Source organism: Canis lupus, chromosome 20 (genome assembly GCF_011100685.1).
Source record: "Canis lupus familiaris isolate Mischka breed German Shepherd chromosome 20, alternate assembly UU_Cfam_GSD_1.0, whole genome shotgun sequence".
Taxonomy (NCBI): Eukaryota; Metazoa; Chordata; class Mammalia; order Carnivora; family Canidae; genus Canis; species Canis lupus.
In genome coordinates this window covers 7,669,065-7,686,743 of record NC_049241.1, presented here as the reverse complement: position 1 = coordinate 7,686,743, position 17,679 = coordinate 7,669,065, and the positions used below count along the sequence as shown (strand labels likewise).

Below are 17,679 nucleotides of genomic sequence, written 5' to 3'. Positions count from 1 at the left end.
TCAGGCCCAAAGGCCAAGAACATGTTCTTACAACATGGCAACTTCTGGAGAAATGAGGATTTTTGTAATCTGGAGAACTTCAAGATTAGTCGTATTCAAATCCAGATTGTGAATAAAGTGAAGTCAATGAGAATAATTCCTTAAGATGGATAGAATCCTTCTCTTCCTGGAGGAAGGGAGCGCTCACTCTGAGAGGAGAGGAAAGGGCAGAGAAAATGAGAGATGAGGGATCCCTGGGTGGCGCAGCGGTTTGGCGCCTGCCTTTGGCCCAGGGCGTGATCCTGGAGACCCGGGATCGAATCCCATGTCGGGCTCCCGGTGCATGGAGCCTGCTTCTCCCTCTGCCTGTGTCTCTGCCTCTCTCTCTTTCTCTCTGTATGACTATCATAAATAAATAAATAAATAAAAATAAAATAAAATAAAGAAAGTGAGAGATGAGCAAGAGGGAAAAGAGAAAAATGAGAGACAGATGTCTGGATGGCTTAGTTGGCAGAGCATGCGACTCCAGATCTCGGAGCTGTGAGTTTGAGCTCCATGTTGGGCACAGAGATCACTTAAAAATAAGATTTTGGGTTTTTTTTGAGAGAAATAAGAAAAGAGACTATGTGACTTGACAGACAAATACAATCAAAGCATAAAAAGCAAAAAGTTAAAAAAAAAAAAGCAAAAGGTTTTAGACCTATGTTGTTCAATAAACCATTTTAAGACAATGTGGAGTGAGGTGGAGGGAGGTGAAACCCATTTTTTAAAAAAAAGTTTTAAGTCTGATAGATTCTGAATGTGTTCCAAGGTGATACGGCAAAGCTGCCCCAGAGCCCTGGATCCTGCTCCTAGGAACCTGGACTTCTGAGCCACCATCCGGGACAGAGAAGGAAAGCCAGGGCCACATCAGGACCCTGGAGAGCGCCGAGCTCACTCAGCAAGCCCAGCAAACCTGGCCATGGCCATGCAGGGCTAATGATGTCTCCTTCCTCCTAACCCCCTTCTGAGTATTCAGAGACTGGTGTCTTCACTCTTGACTTGCCATGCAGACACTGAATGCATAATCTTGGAGCTGAAAGAGGCTGTCGCTGATCTCCCTCTGAGATTCCAAACTCAGATCCCACTGCATCACCCAATCACCTCCCTCACTGCTGACCTCTGGGTCCTGTGTGTATATGATTCTAGAGACCATTGGTCCCCTACTCTGTCCATATTATAGTAGAGAAAATGAAATGAACTACCCAAAGCCACCCTCAGATGATGTCTCACATTCTAAAGGGGAAGCAGGTATGCAACAGGTTTGGGGCCTGTTGGACTACCACTCCTCCTCAGAGGGCCCCACTGGATCCTTCAGGGTTCCTGCAGGTATCCCCATCTAATGGTCTCAGACCAGTGATCCACAAAGGCTCTAGGCTCTGAAGTTCTTTGTTCTTTATCTTGCTTTCTCTCTTTTCCCATCAGAGAGCCTATAATTAAGGAGCTACTTAAAAACCAATGAATGGCTTACTTTCTATGAGTAACAACCATTGTGCTTGTCTTAGCTCACTGGATAGTGATTGACTCCTTGCTGGTTGGACAGCTTATGAGACCCCACTCTGTCCAAAATTGTTCTGGTCTGGCTAAAGCTTAGTGGCTTCTGGGGCTCATCACTATGCAGCTAATCAGCTATAAATGCAGGAAAAGTTGAGAGGCTCTGGTAACTACAGCAAAACAAGATAGCTGGATCCTGATGCCAATTCTCTGAAGCAAAAATCACAATATAGCTTGGAAAGAGAAAAGGGCTTGTTCAAGGTCAACAGCAAATACACAGCTTCTGTAACCCAGAGATAACAAGGAGAGAGAGACAGAACTGCTTCAGACTCTGAAAGGAAGAACCGGGTCTCAAAGTAAAGCCATCATTACTCATCTCCTGGGGCTTGTGGGACATTCTTATACATGTCTGGCGCTGGGTTTTATCTCCAGTACGTGTTATGAGAGCATAAAAATGTGGTCTCCTGTCTCTAAGTGCCCCACATCTATGTTTGATGGGGTCAAAAATTCTAGCCTTGCAGAAGACAGTCTTTCTTTTGGGTTGAGTACTACCTTTCTCTTTGTGTTCTCATTCAGAATACAATAGATGCTTCAAAATTGGCTAATGTGATTATGGAAGCTGAGAAGTCCCACAATCTGCCATCTGCAAGCTGGAGGTCCACCAAAGCCAGTGGTATAATTCAGCCTAAATCCAAAGGCCTGAGAGCCCAGGGAGCCAATGGTATAAATGGTATATATCTCAGTCTGAGGGCCAGGGAAGACCGGATGAGATAAGATGTCTCTGCTTACAAGCTGAGGAAGAAAAAAGGGACAAATCTCTCCTTCCCGTTCTATGCAGACCCTCAGCAGACAAAGCGTGCCACCTTGGGAGGCAATATGCTTTACTGAGTCCACTGGTTCAAATGCTAATCTCTTCCAGAGGCACCCTCAGAGCATACCCAGTAATATCCAAAAAAATGTTTAATCTGGATACTGGGTGATCCAGTCAAGCTGACACATAAAATTAATCATCACCCTGAGGGCTGGGTGACCTTATGCTGCTAATTATAGGGTTATTTGGGCCCAGGGGAGCAGGAAGGCACCCTATCATTGCCCTTCTTTTTCCACCCAATACGTAAACTCAGATGAGGTCAAGTTAGAGCTGCAGCTGGTGCAGCCTTGAAGGGGAAATTAGTACAATCAATGGATTATTATTACTATTCTTCAGAGCAACAACAGCTAACATTAGATATCCATCTTAGAATAATTTGACTACTAGCTAGCATTTATTTGGGTATTGGCTACATATCAGGCACTGTGCCAGGTATCTTATTTCACATTAGCCATTCATGTGTACTACCCTATAGAGTAGACATTATTCCCATTTTACAAACAGGGAAATTGAATCTTAGGTTAGGTATCCTGTCAAGGTCATTTGGACTGAAGTCTGGCAGTGCCAGGACGTGGACTCAGGTATCCAACTGTAAAGACCATACTCCTAACTCTGACTTTGTTCTTTTTTGATAGCTGACCCCTTCAAACATGCTAGGGTCATGGGAATAAACAGAACAGATACAATCCCTACCTGTGTGGATGCAATAATCCTGGGGGAGTAATTTCTGAGCATGCACTATTTGCCTGACACTATGATTTGCTTGCATTCAATTATTTAGGTGACAAACCTATAAGGTAAGGACATTATTATGCCCATTTGACATATTGAGGCAGGACTCAGAGGTTAAGTAATTTTTTTCAGCATCAGAAGTAGGGTCTGGCAGGGTGTGAAAGGGGCTGGAGAACCCCACCCATGGTGCCTCAGTGACAGCTATAGGGCTCAAGGTATGTATGTGAGTACTGGGGCTTTTTCAGACTTCCCCCAACTCCTTGCCAGCCTTCCAGAGCTAGAGTACTCTAAACACCACCAAGGGTAGTGTCCTCTTTGTCATATTGTGGAATTCCTCGAGACAGTATCCCCATCCTCAGTTTACTGGGTAGTCTCAATATCTCTGAGCCATCATGCCACCTACTTGGCAGGGTCAATGCAATGATCAAATCAGACAGACGATGAAAGAGTGTCAGCAGATAGGTGCCTAATACATGTCAGTTACTTCTCTCAAATTTCGGGATAGCAGTGAGGTCGTGGGAGATCCACAGCCCACACTTGGAGAACCATTAATTGATCCGGATCATGCCAAGAAGTGGCCCCAGGTTCAGAGAGGCTGTATCTCTGGACCCAGCATTGCCCTTCTAGCATATGAGCCCCCCTGAGTACCACCCAGTAGGCTCAAGGGACAGAGGTCCTTCCAACCCAAGTGCAATATTTACCTTGGCCACATGAGGACAGCATACACCCATACAACACGCTGGTCATAATGATTCCTGGGTATGGGGCTCCTGCTGCTGAGGCTCCCAGAAGGAATGGCTCATACACAGAAAACTGGATGACCTCTCCCCACCCTACTCTACCCAGCGTTCCCTCCCTATCGCCTGGTTCAGAAACATTATCAAACCCTCTCTTTAGATAAGTGCTTAGCTTAAGAGTTACAGCCACAGGCTAGATACTACCATTACTTCTCATTCAGCTAGTATTTATTGAAAACCTTCTTCATACCAGGCATGATTCTAGGTGCTAGACACTTAGCAGTCACAAAAGATCCCTGTCCTTATTGAGCTCACAGTCACTTGAGTAATGGAAATTACTGACTTCCTGCATACATTTTATTATGAAAAATTTCAAACATGCAAAAAAATTGAAGGAATTTTATAGTGAACACCCATAGACCTACCACCTTTATCACATATCTATGCACTTATTTCTCTCTCTATTCACCAATCCCACTTTTTCTTAGATTTTTTTAAAGTTGTAAACATCTCTATATTTCTACTCTAAATCATTACTGAGTTCAGTAATGATTTATACATGCTCTTTTAAAGGTATAATCAATAGTGAGATGCATAGATCTTAAGTGAGCTATTGCATGGGTTTGACAAATGCACACACATTTTTACACCTAAATATAATCAAGATGGAGCCATTATTAGCTGCTTTTTGAGTTCTGCAATCTTAGGCTGGTTATCTAACTTTTCTGGACTAGAAACCAGACGCTTAGTTTTAAAAGAACAATAAAGTTGCTAAAAGCATTAAATACAGTAATATATAAAAGCACCTAGAGGGGTGCCCGGGTGGCTCAGTTGGTTAAGTGTCTGCCTTCAGCTCAGGTCAGGGAGCTGTGGGATAGTCCCACTCAGGGAGAGAGAGAAAACAAAAAGAAAGCACCTGGACTATGGTAAACACATGGGTTATAGAGTTAGCCGGCTCGGTGTGGAATTCTCTATTATTTTCTGGATGTGTGACTTTCGCCAAGTTGTTTACCTTCTCTGAGCTTCTATTCCCTCCTCTGAAGTCAGTCATAAAAACCTATTTTTTTAGCAGTGGTCTCATCCAGGCTGAACACCAGAATTACCTGAGGAATGTCTAAACCTAATCAAAATTCCCTAATTATTTGGAAATGTATAAATATGGTTAAAGAATAGAGAATGACTGATGTTAGCAGAACTAGGTTCAGTGAACCCTGCTGCAGACCTGGGCAGACCTTGGGTAAGGAATACACTTAAGCTCTCTGGCCTCAGTTTTTCCATCTTTATAATGGCTGCAATCATGGGCTTGTTGTGAAATGCAAATGAGCTCATGAATAGGAGAGAAGTCTATGAGTTGTAAAGTGCTCCACCCTGGGAGAAATATTATTTAGGAATACTGGAGTCAGAGAGTATCTTCCAGATCTTAATTTGACAGAATCAACTCTTTTAAAGAAGGGAACCAGACATGGGGAAGAATTAGCTTTTTGTATCACCTCTAAGGAAATACAACCTGGCCCAGAAGATAGCTCAGACCCCAGAGGGTACAGTGACCTTAAACTGGTCTTGTCTTATCTCCATCAGGCAGCTTTTTCTAATCATACCTATTTCTTTCTCTTTCCTCTATCACCTGTTTCAATAACTAGGAACTTATTAGAAACTCCCATGTTTTCCACTGTGTGGATATGGAGAAATGAAATTTGTGGCACACATACCTCTACTACCCACTCTTGTGCCCCAGACATTAATAACTGACACTTAACTTTTTGCCACTGAGACCATGTCCACCTTAGAGGCCTATCATCATCATCACCAAATGATCAGCTCTAACAGGTGAAATGAAACCTGTCATTTTTCCTAATAATGAAATTTCAATAAATATTGGCTGGTAGTGTGAGTGGCAGTGTGAGTTCCCCCAAACAGAGTATCAATTATTTCAAGACAGGACCATGTACTATTCTGTGACATTCCAACAAAGTTTTAGGCATTTTGGATGGTAGATGTCATTAACCTACCCCCTCTTTGGTTGGAAAGGCAGTGTACCAAGGTAGGCATGGTCTCTGGAGAAAGATTGTCTTGATTTCTAGACACAGCTCTGCTATTTGCTGGCTGGGTAACCTGGACAAAGTGACCTCCACTGAAAAACAGGGGAGCATACTATATCTCTTGTAAGAATATCGCAAAGATTCCGTGAGCCTATGCAGGTAAAGCTCTTAGCACAGTGCCTGGCATAGAGTGGGTATTCAGTAAACTATGACTTGTGTCAGTGGCATGATTACTGAGGTGGTAGAAGAAGGTGAGCCAAGTCTATAAAATTATAAGAAAGATGTGCTCAGTGGAGCATGACACAAAATAAAAAAGACACCCTGCAGTGCCTGAGACAGGTGAGTGCGTGATAAGTACTTGTCACTTCACCTGGAAGCTAATACAGGTATTTGTTACTGCAAAGGTGGCAATTTCTGGAACAGAGCTAAGGCAAGAAAGGTTTGGGTACATTTGTTTCTGAAGAACTCATGGTACCCAAGAGAAAAGGGGAGCCGAGGGCTTCCCCAACTAGCCAGAGCAAGGCAGGTGTGTCTGGGGAAGTTCCCAGCTGCAGAGTGGAGAAGAGAAGCCTGGTAAGAGCATGGAAACAGGTGAGACATTTCCACCCGGGTGCAAGACAGGCAGCTAAGAGGAGATGCCCAGTGGGTATCCCAACAGGTAAGCAGAAAAACAGAGCCACCTGGGAGCATGTGATAGGGATTGAGGTAGGTAGGTGGGTGGTAGATAGTTGGCACTCACTGAGTGTGGAGGTATAGGGGGGGGGGGGAATCAAAGAAGAGGCAGATACACATTAGAGGCTCGGTTCTGAGAATGAGGCTTCATTCAGTTCAGTGGCCAACCAACGCACATGGTCAGGGAGCTTGGGTCATCCATGCACATACCTCAGAATCAACCGTCAGCTGAGGGGCTGTGAACCTATCCTCTGGGTTGCTTTTATTGCTCTCAAGGTGCCCCAGCCCCCCAACCCGGGGAGCTTCCCTGAGCACTCCTTCTGGCCCAGCAGAGCTGTACAAACATCGCTTGCCTCTCCTTGTCAGCGGCTGTCAGAACACATTTGTGGCAGCAGCGTTCATGCATGCTCCAGGAAGTCCAGGAGGCTGGGTGCTTCAGGGGAATGGCTAGATTTAGCAATGACTAATATCTTTGGATGACATCAGGAGACTCATTCCCTGACCAAAGCGGTGGAAGATAGGACTGGGTGGGTTTCCAGGAAAAAGAAAAAGGAAGAAAAGAGGAATCTATACAAAGCTCCCACCTTGACTGCAGTGGGACTTCATTTCCCCAGTAGAGTAAAAGCCCAGATTCCTTCTGTTCTCACCCTTAGTTCTGTTATCAAGTTGCTGGGTGGTGCAGGAGTCACTATGGGCCTCGTCCTCATCTATAAAATGAAGACAGTTACACCTGCTCTGACCCATGGAGCAAAAATGAGGGTCAGAAGTAAGCAAGCTCTTCAGAGGACACAAAGTGATAGACCAGGGATAACAAATGCATGTGTTTTTTTTTTTTTTTTTTTTTGGACATCGACTCTGCTTGATAGTGGCTGCTTTGATCCCTGTGTTGAATAGGATTCTGAAGCTGAGGCCATGACAGAAAGAGCAGCATGGTCGCTTAGTTACATCTGCCATGGGTGCAAGAGTGAAGGGCACCCCCTCCTATGCTATGTGCTTGCCATTTGTGTCCTAAATGGTTGTGACATGCTGTCACTGTCATTTCTTCTTATTCAGCCCAAAACCAAAACCACTCTAGGAGGCCAATATGGAGCCTCCATTCAGGAGGCTCATCTCACATGTCCTTTCTCTCCTCTTCCTTCCTTCCTTCCTTCCTTCCTTCCTTCCTTCCTTCCTTCCTTCCTTCCTTCCTTCCTTCCTTCCTTCTTTCCTTCCTTCCTTCCTTCCTTCCTTCCTCCCCCTCTCCCTCCCTGCCTTCTTCTTTTTCCTTTCCTTTCCTGTTCCTTTTCTTCTCTCTCTCCTTCTTCTCTGAGCAGGTAAAGTAGACTTGGGCCAGATTTCAGGACCAACATCAAACTCCAAAGAGCAGAAAGAACTGGAAGCCAAGGTCAAATTGGCAAAAGTCAGATGCATGGAGGGCACAGAGAGTCACACAAAGACAGCAAGTAGGTGTGAACACTAGGACCCACAAGGTGAAGAGGCCCTTTTGCCTGAAGGTCAGGGACACTGAGGCCTGGCCAGGCAGGAAAAGCACCTGGAAACCAGTTACACTGAGCAAACCATTTGCCACCAGCAGCTGCCTGGGAGTGTGGGAGTAACAAAGGTGCTGGTGTAAGCTCTGCTGCTCCATAGCTATGTGACTCAGGCAACTCACTGCCTCTCTGAGGCTCAAGGTCTTCACCTGGAACATGGAGATCACAATCCTACTACCTCCCCACTCAGGGGGTTGCATGAAGACCAAGTGACCATGACCACAGCAACCTGATGGTGTCCCAGCATGTCCTGCCTCCTCTCCTCCACCCCCTCTCCTGCCTGCACCCAGCACCAGGTCAACCCCCTCAGGCCAGGCCCACTGGCTCAATCTGGGAGACCCAGGGCCAAAGACTTGGAGAAGGCCTATGAAAGACAAAGTGTTACCTGGGTCATGGATCATGAATGGCCTCTCTTGTCCCTGTTCCCAGGCTCCAGAATGTCCACAATATTCCAGATTCCAAGTTTGCCTAGAATTTAGACCCCTCCTGCCCAGGGGTTTCTAACTCCTGCTGGGACCAGCCAGAGATGGTACTGGGAAGGAATCTTGTGGTTCTTTTCTTTGCAATTGTTCTAGAAGCCCAGAGCACTGAGCAGGGGACCACCATGATTATTTACTTGTCCCTCAGTGTCCCAGCCTTTTGCCATGATCTCAGTCCCCACTGAGGGGGCACTGACATTATTGGACTACAAATACTTCTCTAGAAGTATGCACCTTCTCAACCTCCCTTCAGAGGGAGGTGAGGAAGAGTGGGCAGGGCATCGGTGTCACTCAGGCCCCTGAATCACAGCCAGGCAACCTCATGGCTCAGAGACCTCTGGGTCCTCTCTGGGCCTCAGTTTCCTCATCTGCAGGTTCTTTCCAGCCCAGTGGATATAGTAATAAATAAGATAATATATGTGTGTGAAAGGGCTCTGTAAACTGCAAAATATGAGATATACGTTAACTTATGTCCCCCCTAGAAATTTACAACTCAAAGTATTAGATATACATTAACTCATATCCCCCACACACCGGCCCCAGAAATTCAAAACTCAGAGTAAGTCCCAGGGGCCAATTCTGGGCAGTGACTGGAGAACAGCTGACCTTGCTTCTCTCCGTCACATCATATAGTCATCCCACCCCTATTACTGCCTCATTTCCAGCTATGTCCCTTCTTCACTCCAGTTAAAAGAGACTTTCCATTAGTTTCCAATCACACCACATACTTTCAGGCTTCAGCACCTGTGCTCAAGCTGATTCTTCTGCCTGGAATGCCCTTTCCCTCCCTGCCTGGCAAACTCCTATGCATCCTTCAAGACCCAATGTCAATGACCATTCCCCTAGGAAGCTTCCCTATCTGATGCCCCCTCCCCCATGCAGAATTAGTGTCCTGCTCACTGAGTTCCACCAGACCTCTATTTTTGCATGCTGTATTAGAATGAGACTGGATAGGACAAGCTGAGTTGGCTTGATACATACACCCCCTGACCCAGAACACAGTAGGTGCTTAGCTAGTGTGTGGATTTGTACCCATCACATTCACCCACTCACCCAAAACTGGCCATGTGTCTGGCTTTCAGAACTCAACACAGGTTTCCTCCTGAATCTACAAGCCCTTGCTTCTAGTTTGGCCTAGCTCATGTTCCTCCAGATACCATGGGGCAAAGTCGTACTGAGGCAACTACAGGATGCTGTGTCCCTGTGTAATGGGGGTGTGCAGGAACAGAGGGGCAGTGGTCACGGAGGAGCCAACTGGGAGCTCTGAAGGCCGCCCGTCACCATGGAGACAGGGCTCGTGGGCCAGCCAGGCCCAGGCTGGTCAGTGAATGAATAAACGTGGCCCATTTTTCTGCCTTTGTTTGGAGCCTCCCTGGGGCTTCCTGCTGTCAGCCCCAGCTGTGGGGAAGGCGGAATTTGCCTGATATCGCTGAGCCGCCGCCTGGCAGCGCCGAGCCTGGCCTGGGCCGCCCCACGCCAAGATTCATGCCCAGCTAACAAGCCCTACTTTGTTCCTGTGGGAAAGTCCAGCCCCTCAGGAAAGAGCCCTCACTCCGGCCGGCCCCTGGTCTGGGGACTCAGTGAGGCAAACAAAGCTCCATCCGTTGGCGACAATTCACAGGCCCCAGTGTCCACCTCCATGCCCAGTGAGGGACGGATCTGCTCCTGAAGGCAGAACTCTGGCGCATCCCTGTGCCACTCCTCTCGGAGGCTGAAATGCGAACCACTGCCAAAGTCTCCCCTACCTGCCCCAGCCTTTAGTCTCAAAGTGGGGCTTCTTATAAGAGGCAGGTGGGCCTAGGCAGGGGCAGCAGGGGTAGAACTCAGCTGGTATGTACACGTGACCTGGGGAAAGTCAGCCTGGTCCACCCATTCCGGGAGGCCAGGCCCAGTGGATTTGCAGAAGGTCTTGGTGCTGGCTGGAGTCCTAATTCCACCTCTGTCTACACAAGTGGCCTTGGCCTCATCATGTCATTGCATCAGTCTCAAGATAAGAATGCTGAGCCCGGCTGCCTTCTCAGGTGTCATTGATATTGACAGTGATAAGGAGTAACTTCATTTAGCACTAGTTTTGTGCCAGGCTCTCTGCAAATGGTGTCCCATGAACTCTTTCATTGCAAGGGTTCTCACAATGGGAATTCACCAGCTCAAATGTCTACAGGGAAGAACAGGCAGGTAACTTGAAAGAATTTCAGAGAGCTCAGAGAGGGGAGAGCAGGGGATGCTGGGCACTGTGGAAACCCAGGAATCCCTGCCTCACCTCATAGGTACCCAAGGACTCAGTGCCAGAAATTGTTCCCATATGGGAATGTAGGGTCCAGCCTGGCCAAATCTTCTGATTGTTGTTAAAGGAAGTTGGAAATCTGGATTTTGATGAGAATCTTCTCAATTTGTAAAAAATGCAAAACTAAACAATATATCATTTACATCTAAAGTGAAGCTGCATATAAAGTGTGAGGAGGATAAACACAAAATTCAGCATAACAGTGAACTCTCAGAGGTGGGAGAGACAGGCTTGGAGGGGAATCTGGGAGCTCAACAGTATCAGCTATTTCTTAAGCTGGGAGCTGGGTACACAGATGTTTTTATGTGATTCTTTATGCCTTATATGTATATTGTGTATTTTCTTTGGAATGCATGACATGGATTCCATAATAACTTATTATAAAATCACCAGGAGCCCAGTTAAAATGATGCAGGACACATCTAGTCCCCAGGCCTCCTGTGTGACACCTGCCATGGCTTAGATGACATTTTTCCCATTTCCCAGATGAGGAAAACTGACTCCTGGGGTTTAAGCCACTTGTCCAAGGTCCTACAGGTCTCAGTGACTGCTGTGGTTTCAATTCTACCAAAATCAGAGCCTGAAAAAAGAGTGCTAGGTAAAATGGCTTTTTGGGAGGTGATCCCTGCAAACACAACTGGAGAGGAGGAAGTGAGACTGGAAAGGAAGGAAGCCAGTTGAGAATGTGTCATCAAGCAAGTGACTGCCATGGGCACCTGGAGCTGAGTCCTGTTAGGACTCTCTGGGAGACAGAGTAGAACACACATCTTCAAGCTATCCTACCTGATAGATGAGGGAGCTGGGATATTTATACCCCTTCCCCTTCAGCATTAGTTCAGAACTGCTCCAGGAGGCATTAATTCCCCTGGTCTTTTTGGCCTGCTGTTGGTGAGGGCAGAGTGGCTCTGGGGTCAGAGAGAGCCCACAGGAAAGGGCTACAGGTCTGGTATATGGAAGTCAGGTAGGTGTGACCCACAGCAGCCACAGTGAGAACCAAGAGCAAGATACTCATGCCAGCATCTGCTACAGTGACTAGGAAACACAAGTGGCTGGGGTCCTACACATGATGTCACTTGCCTTCTCAAATTCATTGCCTGAGTAGCTCCCTACCCCATAGCTACTAAACAAGAGTCTTGTGAGGAGGGGGAAGGTATAGGCAGATATGTTTTCAACAAGGTCCCACATATTCTTCACACACACTAAAATCTTTGCTTAGGAGACAAAGTCCAGACTCTTAGACTGTCATTCAAGGTTGCCACCACCGTTAATTCCTACCTGTCCCGTCCTGTCCCTGTTTCAGTCACCTAGGCTCCCTCAACCCACCCCATTATCTCTCTGAGGAACAGCCGGTCCAGGGAACTGCAATGCTTGCAGAAAAGTTCATGTGCAGTGATTTCAGACTTGTGGGATTTAAGTAACTGCCCAAATTGAGGGTTTCTGAAATTACTCCATTTATCTCTTCTTGGCCTTAAGATTGCTTTTTATAAATTGAGATGATGGAAATATTCCTCTCTTCCAGTGAGAGACGTAAAGGGAACCAATTCCATTTTGTAACCCAAAACATAGGCCTTAATTTTCTATTTCCTTTGCAGCCACAGTAAAGCTGCTAATCTTTAAACCTGCACTGACAGTCCCCACCATGGATGTCAAAGGACTCTAAAGGCTTGTCCTGCTTCCCTGAGGTTTATCTGAATTTAACTTGAAACAGATGGACAGCTTAAGCTTTGAGATCATTAAGGGTCTTTTAAGATGAGAGACATTTTTGCACTCCCTGGTACAACATTTATTGAGCATCTACTAATGTGCTGGATCATGAGGATGAATAGGTGAGTACCAGACAGACTTGGGGAACCTCAGAGTGCCTGGGGAAACAGATGGAGTAGATTATTTCTTTACCATACAGTTTGAGCAATAACCTACTGGGGGAGGCGTATCCAAGGTGCTGAGGTATGGCTCTGGCTTCATGAGTTATCCAGGGGTGCAGCAGTTACACACTCAACTGCCCCATCTAGGCCAGGTGAAATCTCATGCAGAAATCTGATGCTTTAGAGAGTCATCTTCCATTTTCAACTGATCTTTCAGGGTTCCTGCATGCATTGGGGAAGGCACTCAAGTTGGTAGCTAAGGTATTTTTAATATCAAATATTCTTCTGTGCAACCAGAAGGTCCCAGCAACAGCAGGGCTCAGTGGAAAAAGTCATTCAAACCAGGGAGGCATTTAGTTAATGGCAGCCCCTTGGAGGTGGACATCTTATCCCTGCATGGGAGGATGTCAAGGGCACGTGATTCAAGGGTAGAAGAGTGTCTCCTTAACTAGGACCTTAACTTCTCCTTACGCACCTTAGGACAAGGTTATTCTCTAGGGTGTAGGGGTCCACAGAACACCAGTGCCCAAATGCCCTTTATGATTTAATAAGTCTGGGAACATGTACATTGTTGTGTGGGTCCCAAAGGATGGATGGATGAAAACTGACATGAGACACCACAGACACTGGTAAAGAGTCTGTTTCTTTTAAGGCCAAGGCCATAGAAACAGATGTTTTTGGTATGCAGCTCAGAGACAAATCTGGTGATGTTCCATCATGTCCCTGGGTGGGAACTCAGGCCTCAACACTGCTAAGTCCCCTACATAAATATGAATTCACCCTGCTATCATTTTTCTGGTAGGAGGCTTCTGTCAGTATCAGAACTTTGAATTATCAGGTTTGTTGGGGTCATTACATACCTCTGGTCCATCTGGACTGTACTGAACATTCTGGCTGAAGCTAGTCTGCTCAATAGGTGTAAGAAATGGCTACAAGTCAACCCTACCCCTTCTGGGTGTTGCTGCCGGATTGAGCCTCTGGAAAGCCAATTCCCTAGATTTCTTTCCCAATTGCCTAGATTTATCATCCCCTTAGAAGGGGTTCCCAAATTTGGCTGCCATTAGAATCACCAGAGGGGCTTTAAGAAATACTCGCAATGAGTCTCACCCAAGAGATGCTATAACCATTGGTCTAGGGTGTGGCCTGGGCATCAGGATTTCTTTAAAATCTCCTCCAGGTGATTCTTATAGGCTGCCAAAGTTAGGAATGCTGACCTAGAAGTACCAGGTGGTAGACCCAATTGACTACCTCCTTTAAAACTGACAATGCACATTTTCTTAAAGGTTCTGAGAGCCCCTGCAGTGAAGACTCTTGTTCAACCCAAAGTCTCCCGAACGTATTTAATCATGGAATTCTTTTGTCTTTAAACACTTACTGACATCAAGGAAATAGCATTCTGGGCAGCATATTCTTGCACATGCTGGGGAGAGAGCACCCTGTAGGCTGAAGTGGTCCATGGAGTAGTGGGATAGAGGGTTTGTTGGGGCAAAAGATCACTCTGATCTTTACCTATCATGAAAGGTTGTGTAATTAATTAAAATATTTGCTCTCTCTATACTGACCTCTGGCTTGGCCTGGTGACTTGCTCTGGTCAATGAAATGTGAAAGGAAGTGCCACTTGTTCCTTCTGGGCAGAAGCAGTAGAAGCCTTTGCCTGATGATGCTGAGTGCTCTGTTTTCCTTTTACTGTAAGAGAGCAGTGGCACGGATAGAGGCTGTTTCATCAGCCTGGGTCCTACAGTGAAAGATACATCAAACAGAACCATAGACAATCCCTAGCGTACAAGGAGCTTGATCAAGAAATCTTTATGGAAAAAAAAATCTTTATGGTTATAAGCCACTGAGATCTTAGGGTTACTTGTTACCATGGCATAATTTAGCTTATGCTGACTGATGAAAATGATGCTGGTAACATATCTGTTCTTGCCATAAAGTGCTAAAATTTAGGCTGAGTATTCAGATGGTCTATATTATTTGAATTTTTCCTCTTGAGCATACATCTCATTAAGGAAAAAGAAAACTTGTTTAAAAGTGTTTTAAGTTTTACCCTCATACTGACCTTTGTAGGTGAAAGCTTCCTTCTGCTCAGAATGGCAGGGTCAATTGGAAGCTTTAAGAACATTCTGAGTTCAAGCAAGACAACAAAATGCCTTTCCTGGAGGAGATGCCTAACCTTTTAAAAATATCCTTTCAGAACTTGGGTATGAAGAAGGAAATGCTTTGGGGGGACATGCCTTTAAAACCAGTGGATGTTATTTTTGGTTTCTGCCAAAAACACATAGGCTCTGGGTCACCTACCTGGAGGGGAAATAGCTCAGTCAAAATGTCAAGGCAATAATTTCCACAAGACCTTTTGGTTTCCTGCTCTGGGGACAATTAGACAGCAGAGAGCAATGTATATCCACCCTCTGAAAAGATATCCAAGAACAGCATGGAACTTATCCTTTTACTGGTTTACTTAAGCCAGTTGGATTCCTTAGGTTTGGCCCTCTGTGAGAACATTTTCCTCAAACACCGAACTTGGTACCTGTAATTCTACCATTAAAGCTTTATTCCTTCTGTAATCCCACAGTGCTCTATGATGGAGCTTAGCAAAGTGAGATCTGTGAGCCTGCTGACTTGTAAATAGGAATGTGTGACTCGAATCAGGTTTGAGGATCTAAAGGGTACTGTTATGGGATAAAAGTAGGCCAGAGGAGTCACTGGGAGCCATTGCTTCTGGAACCAGGCAAGGATGAGGCTGAGACACGAATCAGCCTGACACTACAGACCTAGTCAAGATTGAGCAGTGAGCATGGCTGATAATCAACAGGAAAGGACTGAGGCACCAAAACCTATTGTTAAAATACTGAAATAGTACCATCATGTTGTAACTAGCCATTCTTATTTTTTATTAAAGCATGAATGGTGGTATCCCAGGCATAATGACAGGTTATGTCATTATGGGACCTTCCTCTTTATCCAGAAGCCAAAGGGAATGGGGCCTCCTAGTCAACAGGCACCTTAGAAATTATTTTTTATCACCTAAGAGCAAGACACATTGCAACGAAAACTAGGTGGTAGGCTACCAACAAATGAAGGAGAGGCACAGAGGGAGGAGGAGGGAAGAGGGAGCTGGAGACACAGTTCTCCAGCTTCTCTCTATGCAGAGGAGCCACCCTACACTCTGAAAAGGAACACAGCAGCATCCAAATCACTGACAGGTGGCAGGGGTAAGTCTCTCAAATTGTCAGACTCAGTGGGTTCCCAACAAGACTACAGCAACCAAAGTACTCAGGGTGAAATATCTGGGCAAGAGGTGGGAAGCCTTATAAAAGGTCCTAAAAACTAAAGAGTACCAGAATACATAAAGAGTTCCTACAAATCAATAAGATGAGAGCTTGCCTGCTAGACAGGTGAGTAAAAGACCTGAACAGACCCTTTACAAAGAAAATGTTTCAATGGTCAACACATATATGTAAGGAGGCTCAACCTCATTACTGATCAGGGAAAGGCAATTTACCACCACAGGGAAAGGTAAATTAACACTACAATGAAATGCCTCCACATACCCACAAAAATGGCTTAAATGCAAGACAGACAATATAGGGGTTTGCAAGGATGAAGAGCACCTGAGTGTCACATACGTTGGAAGCATATGGATGAATCTCACCAATATAACACTGAAGGAAAGAAGCTAAACACAAAACACTACATACTGTATAGCATTCCAAAGCATACTGGCAGGAGTCAGGGTAGCGGTTATGCTTGCAAGTGAGAAGTGACTAGGAAGGGAACACGGGGCTTCTGAGGTGCTGGTACTAGAAGCTTCTTGTTCCAGAATGCTAGCTTCATGGACCTTGTCAGTTCATGAAATCCATGGGGCTAACCACATATGATTTGTGCACTTTTCTATCTACCTATCATACTTAAGTAAAAGTTAATAGAAAACCTTTAAGGAAGGTATTTCTGTGTTCAGTCCTTCCATATTCAAAAATGTCTCAGGGCAGAAAAAGTATCAAGAGCCATCTTTCCTGGAAAACATTTATGCAACTACATTCCCACTCATTTTGGAAACGCTGAAAGAAATAGCCGTATCTTCTAACATAGGCTCTCAAAAAAAAAAAAAAAAAAAAAAAAAGTGCTTGATGTGCAGATCTCCATGTGGACAGGCTTCTCGAAAGGGTCTGCTCTGCAAGTTGTCTGTGTCCCTTTTTAGGCTCATGTTTAACAAGTATTTACCCAGCACCTAAAATGTGTGAGGGGCTTTTCACTCCAGCATCTCATATCCTGCTCCCAGGAGGCTGTGAAGGAGAGGATGACCCCTATTCTACAGATGAGGGAAGTCAAGGTGGAGCGAGGGCAGATGGCATGCACAAGGCCTCATGGCCACGTGCCAGAACCGGGATGTGAGCCCATAGACTGGCTCCAAGTCCAGCGTTCCTCTGTTGGGTCACAGCTGCCTGTTCGCATTGAAAGGAAAGGAAATTCTAAATCAAGCACCATCTTTCATTAATTGTACATTGTTCCCCTTCCATCTGTCTATGTCTGTTTAATACACACAAGCACCCATGCAGGCACCATCAAAGCAGTCCCCATGCAGGCCCATGGAATGGGGTGGGTCACAGGGACAGGCACACTGGGCCCTGTCCACACAGCCTAAGGGCAGCTGCAGCTTTCCCTCTGGGATAGCCTGGAAACCTGCCCAGGGGCTTGACACAGCCTTCAAAATAACTACAGACACCAGGGCTGGAAGTGGACTTCTGTCCCATTGGAGAAAGAGGGGAGGGTCTTCTGAGACTGAGTGGTAGGAACAGAGTGCCTGGGCTCAGCTGCCAGTTCCAGCTTCCCAGAGGTCTGAGTATTCAAGTTCATCCACACCCCAGCTGGTGATATGCTTCCTCTGCTTCCTCTCACCTCTTACAGGATCCCTATACCCCTTCCCTCTTCCCATTCTCAGAGAACGTTCCAACCACTCTT

The 17,679-nt window shown here is 45.8% G+C and overlaps 1 long non-coding RNA gene across 1 annotated transcript in view; it reads left to right on the top strand.

The window, feature by feature from the left end:
* Positions 1–6,099: 6,099 nt before the first annotated feature.
* Positions 6,100–17,679, top strand: part of LOC111091426 — a 40,044-nt gene continuing 28,464 nt past the window's right edge. Inside the window, exons 1-2 of the long non-coding RNA XR_005374400.1 lie at positions 6,100–6,230; positions 12,448–12,681. This is a non-coding gene — a long non-coding RNA (uncharacterized LOC111091426). The remainder of the gene's footprint in view (positions 6,231–12,447; positions 12,682–17,679) is intronic.